Source organism: Mauremys mutica, chromosome 11 (genome assembly GCF_020497125.1).
Source record: "Mauremys mutica isolate MM-2020 ecotype Southern chromosome 11, ASM2049712v1, whole genome shotgun sequence".
Classification (NCBI taxonomy): domain Eukaryota; kingdom Metazoa; phylum Chordata; order Testudines; family Geoemydidae; genus Mauremys; species Mauremys mutica.
This window is the reverse complement of record NC_059082.1, coordinates 48,629,595-48,656,168: the sequence shown is the minus strand read 5'-3', so window position 1 is coordinate 48,656,168 and position 26,574 is coordinate 48,629,595. Positions and strand designations below refer to the sequence as shown.

Here is a 26,574-nt window from a genome sequence, read left to right as displayed (position 1 = left end):
TGAAGGCCCTAGCTTGACTGTGTCTAACCCAGGGGTGGGCAAACTATGGCCCGTGGGCCGGATCTGGCCCCTCAGCACTTTGGATCCGGCCCACAGGATTGCCCCCCATGGCGCCTTGGGCCCCATGCCGCTCTCAGAAGTGGCCTGCACCACGTCCCTGCGACCCCTGGGTCAGGGGGGCAGAGGGCTCCATGCGTTGCCCTGACCTCCAGGCACCGCCCCCCGCAGCTCCCATTGGCCGGGAATGGGGAACTGCAGCCAATGGGAGCTTTAGGGGAGGTACCTGGAGGCGCAGCAAGGGCAGAGCATGCTAAGCCCTCCACTCCCTCTCCCGCAGGGGTCGCAGCGCTTCCTGGAGTGGCGCAGGGCCAGGGACAGGACAGGCATGCAGGGAACCTGCCCTGGCACCAGTGCATGCCGCTGCCAACCTGGAGCCACTTCAGGTAAGCAGCGCCGGGCCGGAGCCCAAACCCCAAACCCCTCCTGCACCCTCCCCCCCAACTCCCTGCCCTAAGCTCCCTGCCTGCACCTCGCACCCCTCCTGCACCCCAACTCCCTGCCCTCAGCCCCCTTGTACACTCCACACCCCTGCTGCACCTCAACTCCCTGCCGTGAGCCCTCGCCGCACCCCGCAACCCTCCTGCACCCCAACCCCCTACCCTGAGCTCCCTGCTGCACCCGTGCACCCCAACCCCCTGCTTTGAGCCCCCTGCTGCACCCCAAGCCCCTCCTGCACCCCAACCCCCTGCCCTGAGCCCCCCTTCCTCCTCCAGTCCACACCCCTCCTGCACCCCTGCCCTGAGCCCCCTCCTGCACTCCGCACCCCTCCTGCACCCTGAGTCCCCTCATACACCCTGCATCCCTCCTCTGCCCCAATCCCTTGCCCTGAGCCCCTTACTGCACACTGCACCCCCGCCCACACCCCCTCCCACATCCCAACCCTCTGCCCCGGCTCTGCACACAAATTCCCCACCCAGATGTGATCCTCAGCCCAAAAAGTTTGCCCACCCCTCGTCTAACCCCTAACCCTGTAGGATTGTTTTATGCCTCAAGCAGTGTCTTTGGTGCAAGACGTTCTTCTCATTCCTTCTCCTGCATCACCTAGAGCTGCCGGAGGAGGCAGGCAGTGGAGCAACTGCGTGGTAGGGAGAGAGGACAGCTGTTTAGCAGATTTCCTCTGGTCCCTCTTCAGATGGGATCTCTTGCCTCCACCGGGTGAACAACTCAGTACCAAACAGCAGGAGCTCCCTAACTGATAATTGCAGATGTGGCATGCTATTTGTGCGCCCTGCCGGTCAAACGCTATACCAGAGTGTTCAAAGTCCTGGGTTACCGTATTTCATACTCCTCTACTGCGCTCACCCATTCCTGTCAGAGTACGCACCCTGCGTTACGTACCCGATGTGCCCCATGCAACAGTCCCGCTCCACCCCACGTTACGTACTCGCCCAGCCCTGTCTGACAGTCCCGATCCATCTTGCGTTACGTACCTGCCAAACCCCATCAAACAAACCTGCTCCACCACACATTTACATACCTGCCCAGCCCCATCCCACAGACCTGCTCCACCCTGCATTGCGTCCCCGCCCAGCCCCGTGTGACAGACCCATTCCACCCGGCGTTATGTACCCGACGGGCCCTATGCCACAGTCCCGCTCCACCTGTTACGTACCCAACAGGCCCATGCCACAGTCCTGCTCCACCCCACGTTACATACCCATCAACAGACCTGCTCCACCCGGCGTTACATACCCGCCTCGCCCTGTACCACAGTCCCGCTCACTCTGCATTATGTACCCGACAGGCCTTGTGCCACAGTCCCACTCCACCCGTGTTACATACCCACCCAGCCCCATCCAACAAACCTGCTACACCCCCGTTTATGTACTTGATGGGCCCCATGCCACAGTCCTGCTCCACTCCACATCACGAATCCCCAGCCACGTCTAATAGACCTGCTCCACCCATGTTACGTACCCACCAAGCCCCATGGCACTTTCCTGCTCCACACCGTATTACGTACCCACCGAGCGCCATCCGACAGACCCGCTTCACCCTGCATTACGTACCCGCTGGGCCCCATCCCACAGATCCATTCCTCCCAGTGTTATATACCCGATGAGCCAGTGCGACAGACCTGCTCCACCCGTTACGAACCCAACAGGCCCCGTGCCAAAGTCCCGTTCCACCGATTATGTATTCACCCAGCCCCACCAACAGACTCACTACACCCCCCGTTACGTACCTGCCCAGCCCCGTGTGACAGACCTGCTCCTAGTGGCACTGCATCCCCGCCGAGCCCCCTGTGACAGACCCGCTCCAGGCGGCATTGCATCCCTGCCCAGCCCCATGCAATAGACCCTCTCCACCCCCCGTTACATACTTCAATATACGGTATTATATTTTGTTGCACCTGTTGTGATGAAGTGGGAATGTTCTTAATATTTTCTCTGAATACTGTGTGGGTGCCTCAGTTTCCCCTGCAAGATGCTACCTGAAGGTGTTGGGGACAAAGAGATCAGGTGGCCTCCTTGTCCGGAAGAGACACAGAGGCCAGAGGAGGGAGTGTCAGTTTGGAGCTGGCTGGGGAAATGGGGAGAGACCCAGAACTTGGTTCTGGGCTCCCACCCCGCAAGATGGACCTGACAGAAGGGTTCTGTTTTCTGTACCAACACGCTCTGTTTAAACTGTGTTCCCGTCATCTAATAAACCTTGTGTTTTACAGTCTGGCTGAGAGTCACATCTGATTGCGGAGTTGGGGTGCAGGGACCTCTGGCTGCCCCAGGACCCCACCTGGGCAGACTCACTGCGGAAAGTGCATGGTGTGGAAGGGCATGCTGAATGCTCTGAGGTCAGACCCAGGAAGATGTAAGCTTCTTGCCCTGGAGACAGTCTGCTCAGAGAGGAGGCTCCCCCAGAGTCCTGACTGGCTTTGAAGGAGTGGTTCCAGAGCATCCCAGCATCCCCTTCCACCCCGTGCACTTCCCAGAAGTCCGCACAGGTACTAACACTCCCTCCTCTGGCTTTTGTCAAGAAGGCTAACAGCATTTTGGGCTGTATAAGTTGGGGCATTGCCAGCAGATCGAGGGACATGATCATTCTCCTCTATTCAACATTGGTGAGGCCTCATCTAGAGTACTACGTGCAGTTTTGGGCCCTACATTGCAAGAAGGATGTGGAAAAATTGGAAAATCCAGTGGAGGGCAACAAAAATGATTAGGGGGCTGGAGCACATGACTTCTGAGGAGAGGCTGAGGGAACTGGGATGGTTTAGTCTGCAGAAGAGAAGAATGAGGGAGGATTTGATAGCTGCTTTCAACTACCTGATAGGGGGTTACAAAGAGGATGGATCTAGACTGTTCTCAGTGGTAGCAGAGGACAGAACAAGGAGTAATGGTCTCAAGTTGCAGAGGGGGAGGTTTAGGTTGGATATTAAGAAAAACTTTTTCACTAGGAGGGTGGTGAAACACTGGAATGGGTTACCTAGGGAGGTGGTGGAATCTCCTTCCTTAGAGGTTTTTAAGGCCCGGCTTGACAAAGCCCTGTCTGGGATGATTTAGTTGGGAATTGGTCCTGCTTTGAGCATGAGGTTGGACTAGATGACCTCCTGAGGCCCCTTCCAACCCTGATATTCTATGATACTCTAAACTGACCACCAAATTTAAGTTGCGTGTTTTTCCTGTCAGGTGAGGACTCTGGGGTAGGGCTGGGGATAAGGAACTTGGGGTGCAGACAGGCTGCCCCAGGGCTAGGGCTAAAGAGGACTCCCCTCCATCCTCCCTGGCAGCAGCAAGCTCCAGGGGCGGGACCCCTCCTCTCCCCCGCAGTTCACTGCACATGCTCCTAGGGTCCCTCTCAGGTCCAGAAAGCCCACTCACCTCCCCTATGGTGGGTACCGAGGGGGGAGGTTGCCATCACGTGTGGCCTCCCCTGCTGCTACCCCTCACCATAGCCTCACTGGGGATGGGGCTGCCCCTTGCCCAGCATGGTGCAGGAGTGGGGACTGCAGGGTGGTAGCTGGGGAGGGGCAGAGTATCACAAAATTCACCCAAGCCCCAGCTGCACAGGTCTAGGAAGCTCCCCTCCCCAGTGGTGTAGCCAGGTTCTAACATCAGGGGGAGCGAACACGTAAAAAAAGATGCCAGCCAACATATCCAATTACTAATCAGGTAGTTCTATAACAGGCTATAACAGGCTGCCCTGGACCCCATCACCCCCTGAAGCACAAGGTAGGGGTAGGCACCACCATGTTGTGCAACAAACACTTGACAAAATTACTGGACTTAGTGATGGACAATGCGGGCAGGTGGGTATTATGTCATTCAATCATTCAACACATAAAATTGCACACATTTTGCCTCAGTGAAATTAAATATCCAGAGAATTACTGGGCCTGTGATGATGATGACCAGGGCTTGCTCACCTGTGGCTCCCCCTCTCTGTGCTGTGGAGGCACAGCCAGGCAGGTCTGCATCTGCAAGCAGGCACCCTGCCTCAGCCAATAGACTGGGAGCCTCCCGGCCAATGGAATGGGCTGGGCTGGGGGGCGGAAGGCAAAGCGGGAGATTGTAGGGAGCTTTGGAGGAGGGGAGGCAGTGGGGGAGGGGAGTGGTCTGGCACAAAGGGGAGGGCTCTCTGGAGAGGAGTAACAGGGGCACAGGGGTCATTGGGAGTCTCTCGAGGGGGCAGAGGGTTGTGTGGGTCTCTGTGGGGCAGGGGGCTGTGATGGGCGGAGCCAGCTGCAACCTGGGTCTGCTCTGCGGGGGGTGTTGCTATAGTCCTCTCAGGAAGCCCCCCCCCCCACCCGTCCTGTGTATTTTATACCAGCCCCGGGGTGCCCATTGCTGCTCCTTTCCCCGCCCAGGGCTCCATCTGTCTGTCCCCACAACCCCCCAGCTGTGTCCTGGTGTGTGTCTGTCCCACAACCCCCTGGCTGTGTCCTTGTGTCTGTCTGTCCCACAACCCCCCGGCTGTGTCCGTGTGTCTGGCTGCCCCCACCACCCCCAGCTGTGTGTGTCTGTCCCAGAACCCCCCAGCTGTGTCTGTCTGTCCCCACCACCCCCGGCTGTGTCTGTGTGTCTGTCCCACAACCCCCTGGCTGTGTCTGTCTGTCCCACAACCCCCGGCTGTGTCTGTCTGGCTGCCCCCACCACCCCCGGCTGTGTCTGTCTGGCTGCCCCCACCACCCCCAGCTGTGTCTGTTTGTCCCCACCAACCCCCCCCTCCCCGGCTGTGTCTCTGTGTCTGGCTGCACCCACAGCTCACCGGCTGAGTCTGTCTGACAGGCACAGACCCTGCTGCTCGCTCTGCCCAGGGCTCAGCCGCTGCCTGTGGCTCCCTCCCCCTCCCTGCTGTGGAGGCACGGCCAGGCAGCTCCAGCACCGCCCCCGGCAGCTCCCATTGGCTGGGGTTCCCGGCCAATGGGCTGTGAGCCAAGTCGGGGCTGGGGCCTCTCCTGGGAGCTGCCGCTGAGGTGAGAGCGCCCGGCATTGCGACGCGGGGACCCCCAAAGCACAGGGCCTGGGGCCCAAACATTGGTGGAGCTGGGCCCAGCTTCAGGATTATTGGTGGAGCCTGGGCCCCACGGGCCCATAGAACTCGCCGCCTATGCCCACAGGACCCGTGTGACAGTCCTGCTCCACCCCGCGTTACATACCATCCCAGCCCCCTGAGGCAGTCCCACTCCAGGCAGCATTGGGTCCCCACCAAACCCCATCCGACAGATCCAATCCACCCCACATTATGTACTTGGCGGGCCCCATCCGACAGACCTGCTCCACACGTTACGTACCCAACAAGCCCCATGCGACAGACCCGCTCTGTGATGGGTTGGGTCACAGAAACCCCCTTGGGAACTGCCACCTGATGTGCTGAGACTACCTCTGAGCCTGTTTTCCCTGCCACCTTCAGTACCTTGCTTGTTTAAGCCAGACACACTTGCCTGCTGCAAACACAGATCCAAGTCTGAACCACGTCCTCCACAAGCTGTAGGCTGAACTGAAAATAGCTTAAGAAGTGCTCCTGTCTCCAGCACCCAGATACCCAATGGGGTCCAAACCCCAAATAAATCCATTTTACTCTGTATAAAGCTTATACAGGGTAAACTCATAAATTGTTCGCCCTCTATAACACTGATAGAGAGATATGCACAGCTGTTTGCTCCACCCTCCCCCACAGGTACTAATACTTACTCTGGGTTAATTAATAAGTAAAAAGTGATTTTATTAAATACAAAACGTAGGATTTCAGTGGTTCCAAGTAATCACAGACAAACAAAGTAAATTACCAAGCAAAATAAAACAAAAACACGCAAGTCTAAGCCTAATACAGTAGGAAACTAAATGCAGGTAAATCTCACCCTCAGAGATGTTCCAATAAGCTTGTTTGACAGACTAGCCTCCTTCTAGTCTGAGTCCAGCAATCACTCATACCCCTGTAGTTACTGTCCTTCGTTCCAGTTTCTTTCAGGCATCCTTTGGGGTGGAGAGGCTGTCTCTTGAGCCAGCTGAAGACCCAAGGAAGGGGTTTCCAGGGGCTTAAATAGACTCTCTCTTGTGGGTGGAAACCCCTTCTCTCCCCTGTGTAGAATTACAGCTCAAGATGGAGTTTTGGAGTCACATGGGCAAGTCACATGTCCATGCACGACTCAGTTCTCTACAGGCCAACAACATGTTAACCTAAACCTTCCCAGGAAAGCTTGGATGTGGATTGGCATCCATCAAGACTCCAAATTACTTGAATAACCCCTTCACACTATGTTGACCAAATCTGTTTTAGGTGCTTTCTACAGCAAACACTTTAAATACAAGCATAGAGCCAATGCTCATAACTTCAGATATAAAAATGATACATGCATACGAACCTTTACAAAGATATGTTACATGGCATATCTAGCATAAAACATATTCCAGTTATGTCATATTTACACTCATAAGCATATTTCTATAAAGCTTTATGGGATGTTATGTCACACGCGCCATCCCGTGTTACATACTCGCCCAGCCCCATGCCACAGTCCCGCTCCACCCCTCATTACGTACCTGCCCAGCCCTGTACCACAGACCCTTTCCACCCCCCATTACATACTCACCCAGTCCCATCTGACAGACCCGCTCTACCCCTTATTACGTACCCGATGAGCCCCGAGCCACAAACCCGCTCCACCCCATGTTATGTACCCACGCAGCCCTGTGAAACAGTCCCGCTCCACCCCATGTTACGTATCCACCCTGCGTTACGTACCCGACAAGCCCCGTGCCAGAGTCCCGGTGCACCCCATGGTACATATCCACCAAGCCCCATGAAACATTCCTTCACCCCTCATTATGTACCAGCCAAGCCCCATCCTACAGACTCACTCCACCCCACATTACATACCCAATGAGCCCCGTGCCACAGACCCGCTCCAAGCGCATTGTGTCCCCTCCCAGCCCCATGCGAGAGACCTGCTCCACCCCATATGACATACCCGATGGGCCTCGTGCCACAGTCTCTCTCCACCCGTTACATACCCGACAGGCCCTGTGCCACAGTCCCACTCCACCGGTTACATACCCGCCCAGCCCCATCTGACAGACCCACTCCACTCCATGTCACATACCCGATGGGCCCCGTGCCACAGTCCCACTCACCCCGCGTTACATACCCGCCCAGCTGCGTGCCACAGTTCCGCACCACCCTATGTTACGTACCCGCCCAGCGCCATCAGACTGACCCACTCCAGGTGGCATTGCATCCACACTGACCCCCGTGCAACAGACCTGCTCCACGCAGCATGGCGTCCCCGCCCAGCCCCATGAGACATACTCACTCCACCCCACGTTACGTACCTGCCCAGCCACATCAGACAGACCCGCTCTACCCCTGGTTACATACCTGACGGGCCCCATGCCACAGTCCTGATCCACCCCGCATCAAAAGGTGGAAAAAATGTTGATATTCCCAAAAATATTTCTAGGGTAGGAAAAAGACTCAAAATTAGACGAAGGTTTCTAACCATCAGAGGAGTGAAGTTCTGGAACAGCTTTCCAAGGGGAGTAGTGGGGGCAAAAGACATATCTGGCTTTAAGACTAAGCTTGATAAGTTTATGGAAGGGGTGGTATGATGGGATAGCCTGATTTTGGCAATTAATTCATCTTTGACTACTGGCGGTAAATATGCCAATGGTCTGTGATGGGATGTTAGATGGGATGGGATCTGAGTTACTACAGAGAATTCTTTCCTGGGTGCTGGCTGGTGAGTCTTGCCCACATGCTCAGGGTTTAGCTGATCACCATATTTGGGGTCAGGAAGGAATTTTCCTCCAGGGCAGATTGGCAGAGGCCCTGGAGGTTTTCACCTTCCTCTGCAGCCTTGGGCACGGGTCACTTGCTGGAGGATTCTCTGCACCTTGAGGTATTTAAACCATGATTTGAGGACTTCAGTAACTCAGACATGGGTGAGGGGTTTGTCACAGGAGTGGGTGGGTGAGATTGTGTGGCCTGCATTGTGCAGGAGGTCAGACTAGATGATCATAATGGTCCCTTCTGACCTTAAATTCTATGATTCTATATACCTGACGCACCCCGTCCAACAGACCCGCTTTGTAGGGGAAAAACTTTGGTGCTTAACATCTTAGGTTCGCCATCTTGAAATGCTCAAATAACTGGGAATCCATCTTGGCTGCCCTTCTTCCCCCCTCCTCAGGTGTAGTTTCCCACCCTTTCTACCGAAAGGCGGGAAACCAAGCAAACCATGTGACCTATGATCTGCCCAGTAACAGCAGGGCATATTAGGGCCTGCACAGCCGAGGGAAGGGGTTGCCTTTCTAAGTGGCAGTCTGGAGGTGCTGCTGCTGCAACTGTTGGGAAGCACATCAGACATCTCAGCTCTCTAGATTGCCTGAAAGGAGTACACTGAGCCGCGGGCAGCCCAGAGCCCTTTGAATCCCCGCCATGGAAGTCGATGCGGTCCAGCATGGCGTACTGGCTCTTGCTGGTACGCCGGACCGGACTGGTTTACTTTCACCTCTGGAGCAGCAGAAATACTGTCTCCCCTGTCCCCCCACCCCGCAAAAGAGCACCGGCGCCCTCCCCATGGGATAGTAATACATACTGTATGTGTATGAATGTGTCACAAACAATGCAGCTGCAGCCTGCCACCGACCAGCAGCGACCCCAGCAACCAGCCCCTGTGGGCTGCTGCCTGCAGAGAGCCAGCAGGTGCCGCTGGGCTGGGTCTGCCAAGGAGTAAGTAACCAAGGCAAAAACCACAGCCAGCCAGCCAGGGAGGGAGCTGGGGGGGAGGGGAGGGGAGAGTCAGGGGTGAATGAAGGACAACTGGAATAGCCTTCATGAAATATACAAGATATTTAGAGAAAGTTTTGTCAATTTCAGCCTCTGCACTCTGCAGGCAGGACAAAACAAAAAGAGATCTGAGATTGCACCCCATGTCCTAAGGACATTTCAGGTGTTTAAATCAATATATAAAGAGGATAGATTGGAATGAAAACTACTATTTCTTTCAAAGGAGTCACAATAATTTCTCTGATACTAAACTACTCAAGATGATACTAAACTACTCAAGATAGTTAAGACCAAAGCAGATTGTGAAGAACTTCAAAAAGATCTCACAAAACTATGCGATTGGGCAACAAAATGGCAAATGAAATTTAATGTGGATAAATGTAAAGTAATGCACATTGGAAAAAATAACCCCAACTATACATACAACATGATGGGGGCTAATTTAGCTACAACGAGTCAGGAAAAAGATCTTGGTGTCATCGTGGATAGTTCTCTGAAGATGTCCACGCAGTGTGCAAAGGCGGTCAAAAAAGCAAACAGGATGTTAGGAATCATTAAAAAGGGGATAGAGAATAGGACTGAGAATATATTATTGCCCTTATATAAATCCATGGTACGCCCACATCTCGAATACTGTGTACAGATGTGGTCTCCTCACCTCAAAAAAGATATTCTAGCACTAGAAAAGGTTCAGAAAAGGGCAACTAAAATGATTAAGGGTTTAGAGAGGGTCCCATACGAGGAAAGATTAAAGAGGCTAGGACTCTTCAGCTTGGAAAAGAGAAGACTAAGGGGGGACATGATAGAGGTATATAAAATCATGAGTGATGTTGAGAAAGTGGATAAGGAAAAGTTATTTACTTATTCCCATAATACAAGAACTAGGGGTCACCAAATGAAATTAATAGGCAGCAGGTTTAAAACAAATAAAAGGAAGTTCTTCTTCACGCAGCGCACAGTCAACTTGTGGAACTCCTTACCTGAGGAGGTTGTGAAAGCTAGGATTATAACAATGTTTAAAAGGGGACTGGATAAATTCATGGTAGCTAAGTCCATAAATGGCTATTAGCCAGGATGGGTAAGAATGGTGTCCGTAGCCTCTGTTCGTCAGAGGATGGAGATGGATGGCAGGAGAGAGATCACTTGATCATTGCCTGTTAGGTTCACTCTCTCTGGGGCACCTGGCATTGGCCACTGTCGGTAGACAGATACTGGGCTAGATGGACCTTTGGTCTGACCCGGTACGACCTTTCTTATGTATGTTCTTAATATTCAGTTTTCCTCTCCAATCCCTTTGTGGTTTTGTCTATGGGGGCTATTTGCTTTCCCTGTGAATCTTTAGTTGCTTTAGCAAAATTGCTTTGCCCAAAATAAACCCTAATCATCATGACATCTTTCCACCATGTTCTCCGTGTTTTTTGTTTGTTTTTTTTAAACAGTAACATTTCAAAGAGGATCTGCAAGCAGTTTGGACATCACAACCATGATCCTCTGCCAGGGAGGGAATGGGATAGATTTGAACTTGGAAATGGTTCCTGATTTTGATTGTGTTTAGGAGATCCCCTCATCCCGGGGGCAGAAAAGAACTGCCCCTGCCATGGTCACACACACCCAACAACAACTGGGAGTGAAATTAACAAGGATGCCAGAAACGGCTCCTAACTCTGGGCACTGAACTGCACAGGGAACAGCTGAGTTTAAACTGTTCTTTTGCAGGCAGCAGCAGGCATCTCAGCCAGTCTCCCTAATGCAAGCTAGAGCCTAGAGGAAAACCCCTGCTTGGTGGGGGGAGGGAGGAATGCAGAGCCTTGTCTGCAGCCTGGCTGGAGGAGGGGGAGGGAGGAGACGAGAAACCAATGTGACAGTGAATTTTCCCCTTCCACCTGCTTTTATTAGCTCTGGATTTAAGCTGTGCAGCCAAATGCTTGTATTTATTGTGTATATTAGTATTGGAGAGATCCTCTCATCCCAGGGGCAGAAAAGGACGGCCCCTGCCGTGGTCAAAAACACCCTCCCCTTGACCCCCTCCCCCCAGCTACTGTGAGTGAAATTAACAAGGATGCCAGAAACCTAGCCCTGGGGGCTGAACCATCAGGGAACAGCTGAGTTTAAACTATTCTTATGCAGGGAGCAGGCTTCTCCCTCCCTCCCTCAGTCAGTCTGTCTCTTTCTTACCGGTCCTCCGTACCGGCCCGTTTATTCTGCCAAGACCAGGCAGTAGACGAACAGCTCGAAAGGCTGAGGCTCATGGAACAAGGACTATTCCTGTTGCCACAATGAGTGTGTGGGCCTACGGAAGAAGCAGTTGGATACAGGCACATAATAAAGATTCTTTAGTGTCTGGTGTTCACCTTTTTGGGAAGGGTAAAAATCCCTGGGCTCATGATTTGTTCCAGGGTGCAGAGGCATTAGTAGAGCTTTCTTGCAGCTGGGAAGCCCTTATGGGGGAAAAACCTAAGCCCTCTAAAAAGTTGAAGAAGCATGTCTTGATCTTTCCCCATCACAATCTGATTGGGAGATACTATTCAGAGCGGCAGCATCTGGGGGAATGTCCAGAACACTACTTAAACAGAAAGAAACTTCTGTTTTGGTTGGCAGAGGCACTCTCCTGCGACATGCTGGAGTTTGTTGAGGCAGCCGTGTAGGATTTAAATCCTACTTTAAGGATTGCCCTGGGAATGGTCAACAATCACCTCCCTGAAAGACCTAGAGGACCACTTTCGGATAGCCCATAAGCTGCAACGAAAGGCCTTTTCATTGGCTTCTGAGAAAAGGGGCTCACTGGTGACCAAGTCCGGCAAGCAGGAATATGCCAGGCAGCATCCATCTAGCAACCAGAACAGCCCCTGCAATAGCCCCAAAAGCCCGTGACCTTCCAAAGGCCCACTGACCACCAAAAGTCCTGCCCTTCCACACAAGACATCTGGATTGGCAAGCAGCAACTTGGCTAAGGAGGCCAAGTCTTTTCACAACATGATCTGGAAGCAACTGTGCAAGTTCGAAAAGAAAGAGGACATTGACGGGTTATTGACCGAGGAGCTGTGCAGCATCTGGCTCAAAAGAAAAAGAAAGAGCAGTCTGCAGCAACATCTGTGCCGGTTGTCACCCGACCTGACATGATGGGGCCAAGAATCCCCGCAGCCCCAGAGGAAGGCACCCATCCACCTGGATGCCTGGGGCAGGCCCACGACACTGGCGATCACCAAGGGGAAGTTCGGACAAGTCAGCCTGTCAGGAAAGAGTTAAAATTCAGTGAGCAGAAAAGACAGAAACTGCTGAGAAGCAAGGACATAGTTTCTGTCAATACACGATAACTTAGTTCAGCTTATCGATAAGAAGGAACAAAGCTTGTGCCCATGGAAAGCAAGCGTTTAGTGAGGAAAGTAGGATCAGGCCCAGACAAGCAAGCAGGAATATTTCAGTAGCACAAACGGCACTGACAATTGTAAACAATTGATAAGCTTACATGGTTAATGCCAGCCCAGTAACTTAGTTCTTAGAACAGAATAAACCCTCCCTTCACAGCCCACCGGATATCTGTAAGCACTCATCCCTACCCCCACTCCCACCCCACCTCCTTTTCCTGCAAGGTAGTCATAGATGTTTGATGTAATTAGGATGACCTCTATATGTACATACTGTTCTTATCTTTATCTTTGTGCAGGGTTCTTTCTTGACTTGGAACAATGTCTGTCTCTGTATGTACACATAAATGCAAATGAATTGATAAGAAAATGTATATAACAGACCACTACGGCACCATATTTTTGAAGCTGCTTGTCAGGCTTCCCGGTACCGTAAATAACCCCCCTTCAGTATTGTCTGTGCATGCCTGACTCTTGGGGGAAAGTATCTTTTTGCCTAACAATTTTGGCGCAGCAAGCAGGATGTGATCAGGAATCCTCAGAGAGTTTCTCACAGCCAGGGATAGAGGTGAGTACCTTTTTACTTACCACCTCTAGCACAAACCTTGGTTTGGGACTCTCTGAAGCACCCCCACACACCCCTTTATTTAATACAAACCACATATAGGGCACACAGACAAGAGGACTGAACGAGACTGTGTTTGTGGCCAAGTACTGAGCACCAGGGTGTGGGCTGCAGTGATTGCTGGGGTGAAGGGATTGCTGGAGGCGAAGGCTGAACTGCCAAGTACTGAGCACCAGAGTGTGTCCTGCAGTAAACAGGGTACAAGGGTGTGCTCAATCGGTCTCCCCTGAAGCACTGCTTAAGTGAGTTTCAGGAAGCTGGGATACAATGTCTTATGAATTGCCCCAGAATGCATCAATGATACCCTCCGGGTGGGGGGGGGGGGAGGATGACTCATTATCATGCCCCAGGGTGCACCAATGATACCCTCTACAGAAGGGAGACTCATTGACTGGCCCCGGGGAACATCAGTGACGCCCTCCACAGGAGGGAGACTCATTGATTTTATGAAAGGGAAACTGCTGAATCAAAAGACAGATTTCAACCACAAGCTAAGTCAGCTTGAAGTAGAAAACAAGGCTCTAAAAGCAAAACTAAAATGAAACAACTTCTCTGCACGTCATATTGTTTGCTACCATACAACAGAAGGGTAATTTTTCTGACCCTGACTCAAGCAGCGATACTGATAAAGACCAACATGAAATTAATTGAGAACACCTTGAGAAACAAATTCAAAATTGGAACCTGGCTCACACGGGGAAAGATCAAGATAATTGGCCCCCTCCTCCTACTCCCCCCTCTTTTAACCCCAAATTAACTGCCAGTGCTCCCTTGGCCCCTCTCCAAGTGACCACTCGGTGGTCTGGGACAGGTGAAAACAGAGTGGCTCATAATATTTATAAGTACACTCCTCTCAGCACAAAGGAAATGAGGGACTTACTAAAAGATCTCCCTGATTTAAAGCCCAAAGACCCAAGTTTGATATTCTGGAAAAGAATAAGCTAGATGGTTACCACTGTGACAAAGTTCCTCCTCTACCTTGGTGGGTCCTGCGCTTATTGGCAGATTTGCTCACCTCAGTGATCTTCCCCACAGTCTGGGTCAACTCCTCCTGTGTCTGATCAGGCATTGGGGGGAACCCGGGCCCGCCCTCTACTCCGGGTTCCAGCCCAGGGCCCTGTGGATTGCAGCTGTCTATAGTGCCTCCTGTAACAGCTGCATGACAGCTACACCTCCCTGGGCTACTTCCCCGTGGCCTCCTTCAAACACCTTCTTTATCCTCACCACAGGATCTTCCTCCTGGTGTCTGATAAGGCTTGTATGCCTTAGTCCTCTAGCAGCACACCCTCTCTCTCAGCTCCTCACACGCACTTCCTCTCCTCTGGCTCCCCACTCCCTGACTGGAGTGAGCTCCTTTTTAAACCCAGGTGCCCTGATTAGCCTGCCTTGATTGGCTGCAGGTGTTCTAATCAGCTTGTCTGCCTGAATTGGTTCTAGCAGGTCCCTGATTATGCTAGTGCAGCCCCTGCTCTGGTCACTCAGGGAACAGAAAACTACTCAGCCAGTGACCAGTATATTTGCCCTCTACCAGACTCCTGTACCCCACTGGCCTGGGTCTGTCACACCACCTATACGTTACATCCCAGGGATCTTTATATCTTAACAAAAAGCTAAATGCCCCGATCTATCATGGGCCAAGATCCCTACAGAAGGACACCGAAATGGGGTTTGGGCATCTGTTATATTTGAATCTGAAAATGGTATGACCCTTACTTGCCCTGAGTTTAAGGAGGCTGTCCAAGAAGCCTTGGGAAACAGAGCTGGAAATTGGGGACTGATTGTGGGCTGCGTACAAGGCAAGGGTGAGCCGGCCTCTCAGTACTGTGAGAGAAAGTGGGAAATGTATTCCAGCAATGCAGGCATTGCAGACCCAAAGAAAACGGATCAGACATTTTTAAAGATGTTAAAGGAAGGTTTTAACTCCCACCTGCGAACAGCCCTTAATTTGGGAGTGAAGCCAGGCTCTGATTATGAATCCATCTGTATGTGGGCCTCTGAACGTGAAGCCAGACAAGCTAAAGAAATAAGGAGCAAAGCTACTCGCATTGCTGTGGTAACAGCAAAAGATAATGTAGCCTGCTATAATTGTGGGCGTCTCGGGCATATCCGAAAAAATGGCAGGCGCAAAACCCAAAAGCCTAGTCAGGGACAAAATCACGGCCAGTTGAATCCCTGCAGTACTTCACTGCCCTTTCAACCTGCTCCTGGTCCTGCCCCTACTGCCTCCCCTACCTCCAGCCTTTTGTGTGCGGAGAGACCGGACATTGGGCAGCTGGGTGTCCAAGCCGAATAACCCTGGGTAACCAACAACAGCCCCACCCAGTGTCTCAACCAACTGCCAACCCTTACTCACACCTGAGTAAAGAGGAAGTGGCCAGGCTTTTAAATTCTATGACCCGCTAGGTATAAATCCCTTGAGGCCACACTTACAAGCATGGATAAGGGACCAGCCATGCACAATTCTCATGGACACGGAAGGGTCTGTTTCCATTACTGACCTCCCCCTCCCCACTACTAAACAGTATATTACTATTTCAGGGGTAGGAGGTGCACAACTCACGGCTTACAAAAGCTATCCTGTTCTTGTAGAATCTAATCTATTCTTTTGGACCCATTCCCTTTATGTAGCTCCAAATGCAGAGGGGACTATTCTGGGCATGGACATCCTTTGCGACCTTGCAGCAACTCTCAGTCTTGCTCAGAGTACAGTTACTGATAAACTTATGCATACTCATACCATCCCCCTCCACAATGATACATTTCTCTCTTCTTTTGCAATGCCAAATCTGTGGCTTTTCCTTGGGATACATCTAACCCCTTTTTCAAGAATTATGTTCCAGGTTCCCCTCTGTTTGGGCAGAAAATAAGCTGTCTTGCAGTTCGATGCCTGCTTATCTTTGCCCACCCATCCAGGTTACCAGTCAATTTCCTCCACCTACTAAGCAATACCCCCTCAAATCTGAGGCCATGGACATGGTAGGTAATATTATTTACTCTTTACTTCAGCAAGGCATACTGGTTCCTTGTAGCAGTGCACCCTTTTAAGCCAGACCCCCTCTTGGGCGGACGTACAGGAGGGAAATCAGGTCATGGTATTGGCCCCTACAAATACCTCTGTGAACGTGCAAGAAATTCCAACATGGGTTCATAAAACCAGAATTAAAATATATAAATAAATTCATTTTGTTTATATTGTATCCTTTTAGGTAACAAATGTGACTCCCCACGTTAATCCTCCTGGCAAACATACCTGATGCAGCCTCCTGGGATCTGCTCTTGGTACATGTTACCCAAGATACCTGTTTCAAAGCTGGCCAGTATGTGCAACTCCCTACAGGAGGCAGCGGTGAATGGGTAAAGAAACCAGACACTTGGCTTGCCCCCAGACCAGACCGCCTGGGACCTATCGTGGTTACAGCTTGCCTCCGAAAACATCCAGGCTCCAAGGTCTCAATTCAGCTACCACAGCCTGGGAGCAGTCTTTGGCTCCCTCCCTGCATTTCACTGGATCTGGACTGTAACTGGGTATTTAGCTTCAGGGGATGTGGGCACACACATACAGTACCCCCAATTTCGGAATGCAAGTTCACAGAATGTTGGGTCAAAGGCCAAACCACCCAAGCCCTTAGACATACTAACACTGGGTTATCTTATGCTCTGACTGCAATTGATGTAGCCATAGAGGATTTTTCAAAATCATTAAGAAAACCTCAGATGCTATAGTCAACTTGTCCAAGTCTCAAGCTAAAGGTCGTGCTTGTGATATGCTGGCTCGTAATCTAACATTGCAAAAGAAGATATGCTAGATGTATGCCTGGGTTTTCCCCCCATCCCATACCCTTTCCTCCCCCACCCTTGCCCACACTGCAGGCATCTCTACACAACTAATAGTAGCCTCTCTACTTCCTCCAGACTCACCTTCCTCCTTCAATTTCCTTCTTGTATATCCTTCTGTCATTTCTACTCATGTGTTTCCTTCTTCTTTCCATTTAAAGTCTATTGAATATGTGGCTAATAATATGGTGTATGAAGTAGGGCTGCCTGGATACCTGACACCATCCCCTGACAATGCTACACTGATGACAACCTCAGACTGTTGCACAAAACCAGACAATTACAACGTGTACTCCTGTTCTACCCTTCGCCCTATGACCTCATCCTCTTCTGTTGTTGTGGATCTCCTTCCTCTTGCAGATGGTGAAGTTGCTGTACAAGTATCCGCTACCCAGTGGTGTTTCATCACCGCTGCATCTTATTACATGTACGGACCATTACTGTTCCAGGCAAACGCTTCCATGTGCCTGCAGATTACTGACTCATTTACCCTAGGTGATGTGCACCTCCCCAGCCACGTGTTCACTAAAATGACAGCAGCTGCTCGGTGGTATAACAACCTGTACCTAGACAACACACCTGTTCAACTGGCCAAGGAGCTACTACTCAAAGTGGTCCTGGCTGCTGCATCTGCGTTTACCACCATTCATAACCACATCACCAAAGGTCGCATTCAAGTCCAGCTCTCCAATCAAACCATCACCCAACTGAAAGATCCTGTTCATAATGCATCTTACAGCCCCATCTCCTGGTGGACAATTGTCCAAATAACAGCTATTGTCCTTCTATATTTGTGTTACTAACCTCTCTTGTCATGTGTGGGTACTTTATATACATGCTTAAAAATCTTACTATGTTTCCTACCTTTACCCCCTTCCCCCAATTACCCTCTCCCTCCCTGCTCCCACCTTCCTCGGGCAACCCTAAAACAGATCATGTATATCAAAGTATTTAAAGTATTGACTTTATCTCACTTAAAAGTTCAATTTGTCAAAAGAAGGGAATTGTCAAGAAGGAGTTAAAATTCAGCCACCAGAAAAGACAGAAACTGCTGAGAAGCAAGGACATAGTTTCTGTCAATACACGATAACTTAGTTCAGCTTATCGATAAGAAGGAACAAAGATGTGCCCATGGAAAGCAAGCGTTTAGTGAGGAAAGCAGGATCAGGCCCAAACAAGCAAGCAGGAATATTTCAGTAGCACAAATGGCACTGACAATTGTAAACAATTGATAAGCTTATATGGTTAATGCCCGCTGTAACGGTGCCCTCCTGGCTCCTCCACAAAACTCAGCCATAGACCACCTCAAGTGTTTGCACCAGTGCTCTTTTATTCTTTCGTGCTAGTTCCCACCACCAGCTATATACACTTTCTTCTGGCCAACACCCTGGGGGACTGCTAGCTTTCCCTACTAGCAGGGACCTAGAGCCATATGCTCCTCCCCTTGTGGTGGTGGTGGTGGTGGTGGTGCCGCCGCCCCCCTCCCCTTAGTTTCCCCCCTGCCAGCTTTATATGGCAGGCTGGCTGATTAGGCCTGCAGGTGACGATGCTCAAGTAATCAGGGCATAGTCTCCCCTGCCAGCCCCAACTAATCCCTGTAATTGGAGAGGGGCTAACAGGGACCTGGCCAGGCTCTTCTGGCCAGCACCCTGTTACACTGCCCAGTAACTTAGTTCTTAGAACAGAATAAACCCTCCCTTCACAGCCCATTGGATATCTGTAAGCACTCATCCCTACCCGCCACCCTGCCTCCTTCCCCTGCAAGGTAGTCATAGATGTTTGATGTTATTAAGATGACCTCTATATGTATGTACTGTTCTTATCTTTATCTTTGTTCAGGATTCTCTCTCAACTTGGAACAATGTCTGTCTCTGTATATACAGATAAATGCAAATGAATTGTAAGAAAATGTATATAACTGACCACTACAGCGCCATATTTTTGAAGCTGCTTGTCAGTCTTTCCGGTACTGCAAATAACCCCCCTTCAGTATTGTCTGTGCTTGCCTGATTCTTGGGGGAAAGTATCTTTTTGCCTAACAAGCCAAAGGCTGTTAGTGGACACTGGTGCCTTGGTCTCTCTCCTTTGTTCGGAGAGAGACCCTATTGTAAATAGAATCCCCATTCAAGACACTAAGGTATTGGAAGGGTATGCATGGGGCAACAATACTGTCTCCTTTACCATTCCAGTCACCTGCAAGATTAAGGACTCTGTCACTGATATCACCTTTGGTATCCAAAGTTTGGGTGGCCAAGGGATCTTAGGGATCAATCTAATGCGACAACTAAGGGTCATCATGGATCTTCCCAACGGTCAACTCTTCCAAGCAGCAGACTGCGATCAATATGGGGTAATTGAATTGTCTCACCGAGTGGCAGCCCTCAAAGCACCTGAGGATATTGAGAAGCCCCAGTGGGAAGCTGATGTGTCTGCTATAGCTCAGAAGTACTCTGGAGCATTTGCCAGCAACAAGCTCCAGTGCCGCAGGATTAGCGCCGAGGTCCGGGTGGATGGCCCAGATCCAAGGCCATTGAAACAATATCAATACTCTGCTGCAGCTGCAGAAGGCCTGAAGCCAACCTTTGAGGCCCTTTTGCTGCAAGGGGTGCTCATAGAATCGGAGAGTCCGTGCAATTCTCTGATTTGGCCTGTTCTGAAGGCAGACCTGAAGACTTGGTGCTTGACTGTTGACTATTGGGAGTTCAACCGAGTTACACCCAGGTTGGCCCTGGTAGTGGCAAAATCCAATGAGATTATGGCAGCGATCTCAGCAGGCACCAAGTGCTTCTCAGTCCTGATTTATCCAATGTCTTCTTTAGCATCCCTCTACACCGGTCATCAATGCACAAGTTTGCCTTCATGTATGAAGGCAGACAATTAATTTTTACCAGGGTTCCTCAGGGGCTACACAACGCTCCTTCCATCTGCCATCGTTTTGTATTGGCCATGTGGAAGTCCCTGAGGAAACAGTGTAGCACTCTGAGCTATGTGGACAACATACTGATCGCCACCCCAACCAGGGAAGAGAATCTGGACGCATTGGAAGAGGTCCTGGGGAAGATCCAGGAGATGTGCTTTATTGTAAACCCAGCAAAAACCCAGATGGCTCCGGACACTATCACTTACCTGGGAATCCATCTAGGTCCAAAGGGACGGAGGCCGGATCAACAGTGCGTGGAGCTGATCCGTAAGCTCTCGGCCCCATGTGATGTATCAGCCCTCCGGTCCTTCCTAGGGCTCACTGGTTTTTCCAGGGAGTTTATTGACAAGTACACAGAGAAAGCTAAGCCACTCTAGCAGTTCCTTTGGAAGGGGCAGGAATGGCAATGGGAGGAAAGCCATCAGCAGGCTTTTACCATGCTGAAGCAGGCTCTGGCCAAAGCCTTAGCCTACCCTAAACCTGACTGTCCCTACTATTTGCAACTAGGAACATCTGATAGTGGCATCAGCACAGTCCTCTTGCAGGATCAGGGGACTGGGCTGCAGCCGTTGGCTTATGGCTCCAGAGTCATGAGTGAAGTCGAGAGGCAGTTCAGTGCCTGCGAGCGGGAGGTACTTGCTTTAGTTTGGGCACTCGGCCACTGGGAGTACCTGGTGGGGATGTCCCCTGTCATCCTCAAGACTTCCCACACCCCAGTAAGGTACGTCCTCTCTGGTCGGATGAACGAGGCAGGGTGTCATCCCCTCGTTTGGACAACTGGATCCTTAACCTCCTGAATAGAGACATCACAGTGCAGAGATCACCCCAGTTGAGCATACTACTGTATGCATTGCTGACTGAAGGTGCCCACTTCCAGCACTGGACCCAGTCATTGTGTCACCATTGAACCCAGCTTCAGTAAAGCAAAGGAGCAAGGTTTAACCATCTGGTCCGTGGATGGAAGTAGCTATTACCAGGATGGCCACCCAAGGACTGGGTATGCTGCTTTTCAGCCCTCTTCCCAGCAAGTGCTGCAAGGAACTGTCAAGCCCCATTTGACACAAGCTGTGAAAGTGGTGGCAATAGTAGCAGTACTATATGAGGGGGACAGGAGCAAGCACTTGTGCATCTGTTCCGACTCAGAATGGGTTGCGCAAGCACTTACATCCTGGATGCCCATCTGGATGCAATGGAGCATGAGATCTGCCGACAGAAAGCCAAATAAGTACACAGTGTACTTGAGACATGCATGAGAGCTGGCTACCAACTGCGAGGGAGAGACAGTCCTGTGTAAAATAAAGGCTCACTGTAAAGACTCCACCAAAGCCTCTAGGTTGAACCATCAGGCTGACACTCTGGCTAAAGAAGCGGCACTCCTGGGGGAAGAGCATCTGTGGACCCTAACACTGTCCTTGCCTGTGATGAAAATACAGCAGCCAGGCGTTGATCTAAATGCATAGATAGACATCAAGGAGCTGCAACAGCAGGATCTGGATGTGAAAAGCCTTCTGCAGAAGGAGAACTATAAAGGCTACTCTATATTTAAGGACAGACATCGTCTGATCATGGCCTTAAGGAAGAACTCCGAAGAGGCCCTCCTGGTCTTGGTACTTCCATTGTGCCTCTGTAAGGAGATGGTGACCCTTGCACACAACAGGGTCATTTTGGTGCAGACAAGACCGCGGACAGGATCGGCCGTGTGGCCTGGTGACCAGACTTAAATAAAGATGTGGCTATGCACATCCAGTCCTGCCTAAGTTGTGCTGAGAACAATGTGGATAGTCGCGTTGTAAAAGGCCCACTACAGCATTACCTGGCCCAGGGCACATGGTGCCAGTTGCAGATAGACTTCATTGGACCTCTTCCTCGCATCGGTCGTGGGAATCGGTACTGTCTAGTGGCTATAGATGTCTTTACTAAATGGGTTGAGGCCTATCCTACCTGGAATTGCACTGCTGCCACCACTGCCAAGGTCCTCTTAAATAAGACCTTCGCCCAGTTCAGTCTCCTTGTAGTCAACTCAGACCAGGGACCACGCTTTGTAGGTGAGATGACCAAGGTTCTTTGCCAGGCTCTTGGGATCAGGCAGAGGTTCCACATAGCCGGTCATCCTCAGAGCTCGGGATCATTGAATACATTAATTGAACCCTTAAGACCGCTCTGAGGAAAACTATTGACCATCAAGGCAAAGAATGGGACATTAAGCTCCCCTTGATCCTCATGGCAGTGAGATCAATGGTAACAAGTCATGGTTTCACACCACATGAAGCCATGACCAGCAGAGCAATGAGGATTCCGGAACTCTGGTGGGTAGGAGGCCAACCCCCAGATGAGTAGCAATCCAGATCAACTCTAGACAAGTATATGAAAAAGATTTTGATAGACATATGCGCTATACACCAGGTAGCAATGTGACTAAAATCCAATGCACATGGGATGGATAAGCGGGTAGAGCACATAAAGCTAATAGAGTAGGAGGTCGGGGACTGAGTTATGTATGAATACTACTCAAACCAAGGCCATGCTCTTAGTCCACAGTGGGTGGGTCCGGACCTTATCATCAGTAAGACTAGCCCTTGCATGTACCAGCTGGAAATGAGGAAAGAAAACTAAATGGTTTCATTCTAGCCAGCTGAAATCCTGGAAAGGTACTGCCAAAACTGATACAACATCCTAATTATGTCTTTCTCTGTGTTTGTGCGTAGGAATCCCACCATCAACATCTCTTCTATCGGCATGCACTTATACTTGTTGTAACCATTGTAAATAATATACAGGGGGTGTTTTTCATTAAAATGGGGGATCACTTTTATTGTGACTAGGGGATGTGACTAGGGGATGGCATTCTAAATCGGAAAGTCAAAAGTTTATAAGAATTTTCATGGCCATCGTCAGGCTAAGGAGGTGAAGCCACTAAATTGTTTTTGGTTATGTGGACAGCCCCAAAAGCGTTTTGCTGAGGGTCTTGGAGACAGAAGATTTCTACGATTCTATTGTGGGGCAAGCCCCAGGGTCTTATCTTACATCTGTTCAGGATGCAGGGCCATTGGGACAAGTAAATCAGATCCCAAAGGCATGTGTCTGGGAGGTTACCAATCCCTTAGTCAGATGCTCTGGCGGGCCTTTTACCACCAGCCCAGCAAAGTGCATTTTTTTTTTCCTACTAACTTGTCATCGAGCATCCAGGAGGGGCTCCTTACTATTCGTATCTCCTTGAGCGCTCAGTTTGCGCTTCCTAAGTTACAGTTCAGGATGCACACTCCACTCCGTTCATTTAATAGTATTATGGTTAATTGTAGTGGCAGTTTGCCACATTTTTGTAATAACACAAACAATGTTAATGGGTTCTGCTCTGCACAGACCCAAAACGAATTTATAAGCAAGTGCTATGGAAACATCTCAATTACTACCGATTCCAGTGAGTCTGGGACTTGGCACATAGTGGGACCTTATGGAGCTGTTCAGACACTCAAGGTGACCATCATACCTCATCCACGGGTCAGTTACATCGGACCCGTAGTGATAAACAAGAATTTAAGACATCTCATCTTCTCAGATCCTCGGTATTCCATTAAAAGAGTCAGTGTTAATCTGCTGGTATTAGGCAGTAGCATAGAACTTAAATGCTTGCATTTTGTGAGATCTGCAGTGCTAGGCAAGGAAGCGTAGGTGTGAGGTGCAGAGCCCAGGTACTGGGGTCATGGGAGGTGAGACCTTGCCACTAAGGTCATGGGAGGAGTCGGAGCTGGACTTGGGCTCGTAAGCTCCATAGAAAGGGGGTCCCTAGCACTTAGGGTTAGCAATTTAGGTTGGGAAGTGGCCACATTCATAGAATCATAGAATCTCAGGGTTGGAAGGGACATCAGGAGGTCATCTAGTCCAACCCCCTGCTCAAAGCAGGACCAAACCCAACTAAATCATCCCAGCCAGGGCTTTGTCAAGCCTGACCTTAAAAACCTCTAAGGAAGGAGATTCCACCACCTCCCTAGGTAACCCATTCCAGTTCTTCACCACCCTACTAGTGAAAAAGTTTTTCCTAATGTCCAACCTAAACCTCCCCCTCTACAACTTGAGACCATTACTCCTTGTTCTGTCATCTTCTACCACTGAGAACAGTCTAGATCCATCCTCTTTGGAACCCCCTTTCAGGTAGTTGAAAGCAGCTATCAAATCCCTCCTCATTCTTCTCTTCTGCAGACTAAACAATCCCAGTTCCCTCAGCCTCTCCTCATAAGTCATGTGCTCCAGCCCCCTAATCATTTTTGTTGCCCTCTGCTGGACTCTCTCCAATTTATCCACATCCTTCTTGTAGTGGGGGGCCCAAAACTGGACACAGTACTCCAAATGAGGCCTCACCAGTGCTGAATAGAGGGGAATGATCACATCCCTCGATCTGCTGGAAATGCCCCTACTTATACAACCCAAAATGTCATTAGCCTTCTTGGCAACAAGGGCACACTGTTGACTCATATTCAGCTTTTCGTCCACTGTAACCCCTAGGTTCTTTTCTGCAGAACTGCTGCACAGCCATTCGGTCCCTAGTTTGTAACAGTGCATGGGATTCTTCCGTCCTAAGTGCAGGACTCTGCACTTGTCCTTGTTGAACCTCATCAGATTTCTTTTGGCCCAATCCTCTAATTTGTCTAGGTCCCTCTGTATCCTATCCCTACCCTCCAGCGTATCAACCACTCCTCCCAGTTTAGTGTCATCTGCAAACTTGCTAAGGGTGCAGTCCACACCATCCTCCAGATCGTTAATGAAGATATTGAATAAAACCAGCCCCAGCACCGACCCTTGGGGCACTCCACTTGATACCGGCTGCCAACTAGACATGGAACCATTGATCACTACCCGTTGAGCCCGACCATCTAGCCAGTTTTCTATCCACCTTACCGTCCATTCATCCAGCCCATACTTCTTTAACTTGCTGGCAAGAATACTGTGGGAGACTGTATCAAAAGCTTTGCTAAAGTCCATTAAACCACCCACTTTCTGAGGCCCTTAATAAGGTTGGTGACCTTGGGTATGACTTTTCCCCTGTCATTAAGGACTGGTACCGTGCCCAAAAGCAGGACTCCGCCAAGATGCTGCAGGGTGTTAAAGGTCTGCAGGGTAACCTCTCTTGGGCCCTTGCTTGTACACAGGTACAAGGATGGATACAAACTGTATCCAGCAGTATCCTTAGGGCAGGCATTCGAGGAACCCTACCTACAGAACTAAGGAACATCATGTGTAAGGATGTCCCTCCATTCAAGGTTCATCATGCCTGGTGGAAGCTCCTTGACTTTATGTATAACCCACACACAGAGGTGGCCACAGCTTGAGTCTTAACAATTATGAATGGCACTGTCCAGCGGGCATATCAGCTGCTCCCTCTTGGTATCATAGCAAATGGTACCATTATGATGCCTACAGATCTTCCCCACTGGGTAATCCGAGAAGGGACAGACTATCATGTGATAGATATCTTCCCATAAGCATGAGCTGACAATCAGGGGTACCTGTGCCCATCAGAAGTATTCCTAGGGCAGCACATCTGTCTAAGCACAGATGACGGTAGGTGTCATTACAAGCTGCATCCCAAGACATCAGAACATTCTCAGGTGGTGGTAATCAATGACAATTGTGTGTGTCTTTGCAGTTCCTGCAAGTTTCTAGTGGTAGAACACATTTTATGTCATCAATAATAATGTGTATCCAAATTTGTGCTTATGCTATGTGTTAACAATTAAGGGATGTGATATTGATTTTCAATCAGAGCAAATGACATCCAGAAACATGAGGACTTCATTTTACATGTATGATCATGTTGAACCTGTCACTTTGGGCCTCTATACTTCGCTTATTAGTCAACTAATGGAGACTCCTGAGCTGATTAGGCATGTGGATGAAGTGATGGAACAGGGTAGCTCTATCTTAATCACCATCCACCACTTGTCCAATCAAATAGAAGCAGTCCTAAAAGGATTAAGAAGTTTGCTGCAATCAGTAATTGGTGGAGATCTTTAGTCTCCGATCCAGCAAAGTGGCAGATACCTGGCATTTGCTTGCACATCCCTTGTCTGTTTTGTTTGTGTTGCAATGCAGGTGGTCACAACATGAGTTTGGTAAACAGAGGCACAAGTCTAGGTGTGCCAATGTGCCCCATGTAATCCTGTGCCAGCATCGGAAATCCCAATATAGGGTTCCTCGCTGGCAAGGAGGGAAATGTAGGGTAAAATCTTTGGTGCTTAACATCTTAGGTGTGCCATCTTGAATGCCCAAATAACTGGGAATCCATCTTGGTGCCCTTCTTCCCCCCTCAGGTGTAGTTTCCCACCCTTTCTACTGAAAGGCAGGAAACCAAGCAAACCATGTGACCTATGATCTGCCCAGTAACAGCAGGGCATGTAAGGGCCTGCACAGCAGAAGGAAGAGACTTACCCTTCTGAGTGGGAGAGTCTGGAGGTGCTGCTGCAGCCATTGGAAAGCACAGCAGACATCTCAGCTCTCCAGATTGCCTCAGAGGAGTACGCTGAGTACCGCACTCTTTCATCTGGTTGCAG

General features: G+C 50.2%; 1 protein-coding gene across 2 annotated transcripts in view; it reads left to right on the top strand.

The window, feature by feature from the left end:
* LOC123343767 overlaps positions 1-19,086 on the top strand; it is a 65,372-nt gene extending 46,286 nt beyond the window's left edge. Inside the window, exons 15-16 of one of the 2 annotated variants that reach the window (XR_006572350.1) lie at positions 338-443; positions 16,482-19,086. The gene's annotated coding sequence lies outside the window, so the exon portion shown is untranslated. Of the gene's footprint in view, positions 1-337; positions 661-16,481 lie in introns of those variants that run through there. The other variant, XR_006572349.1, reaches the window with a different exon arrangement.
* Positions 19,087-26,574: the final 7,488 nt, after the last annotated feature.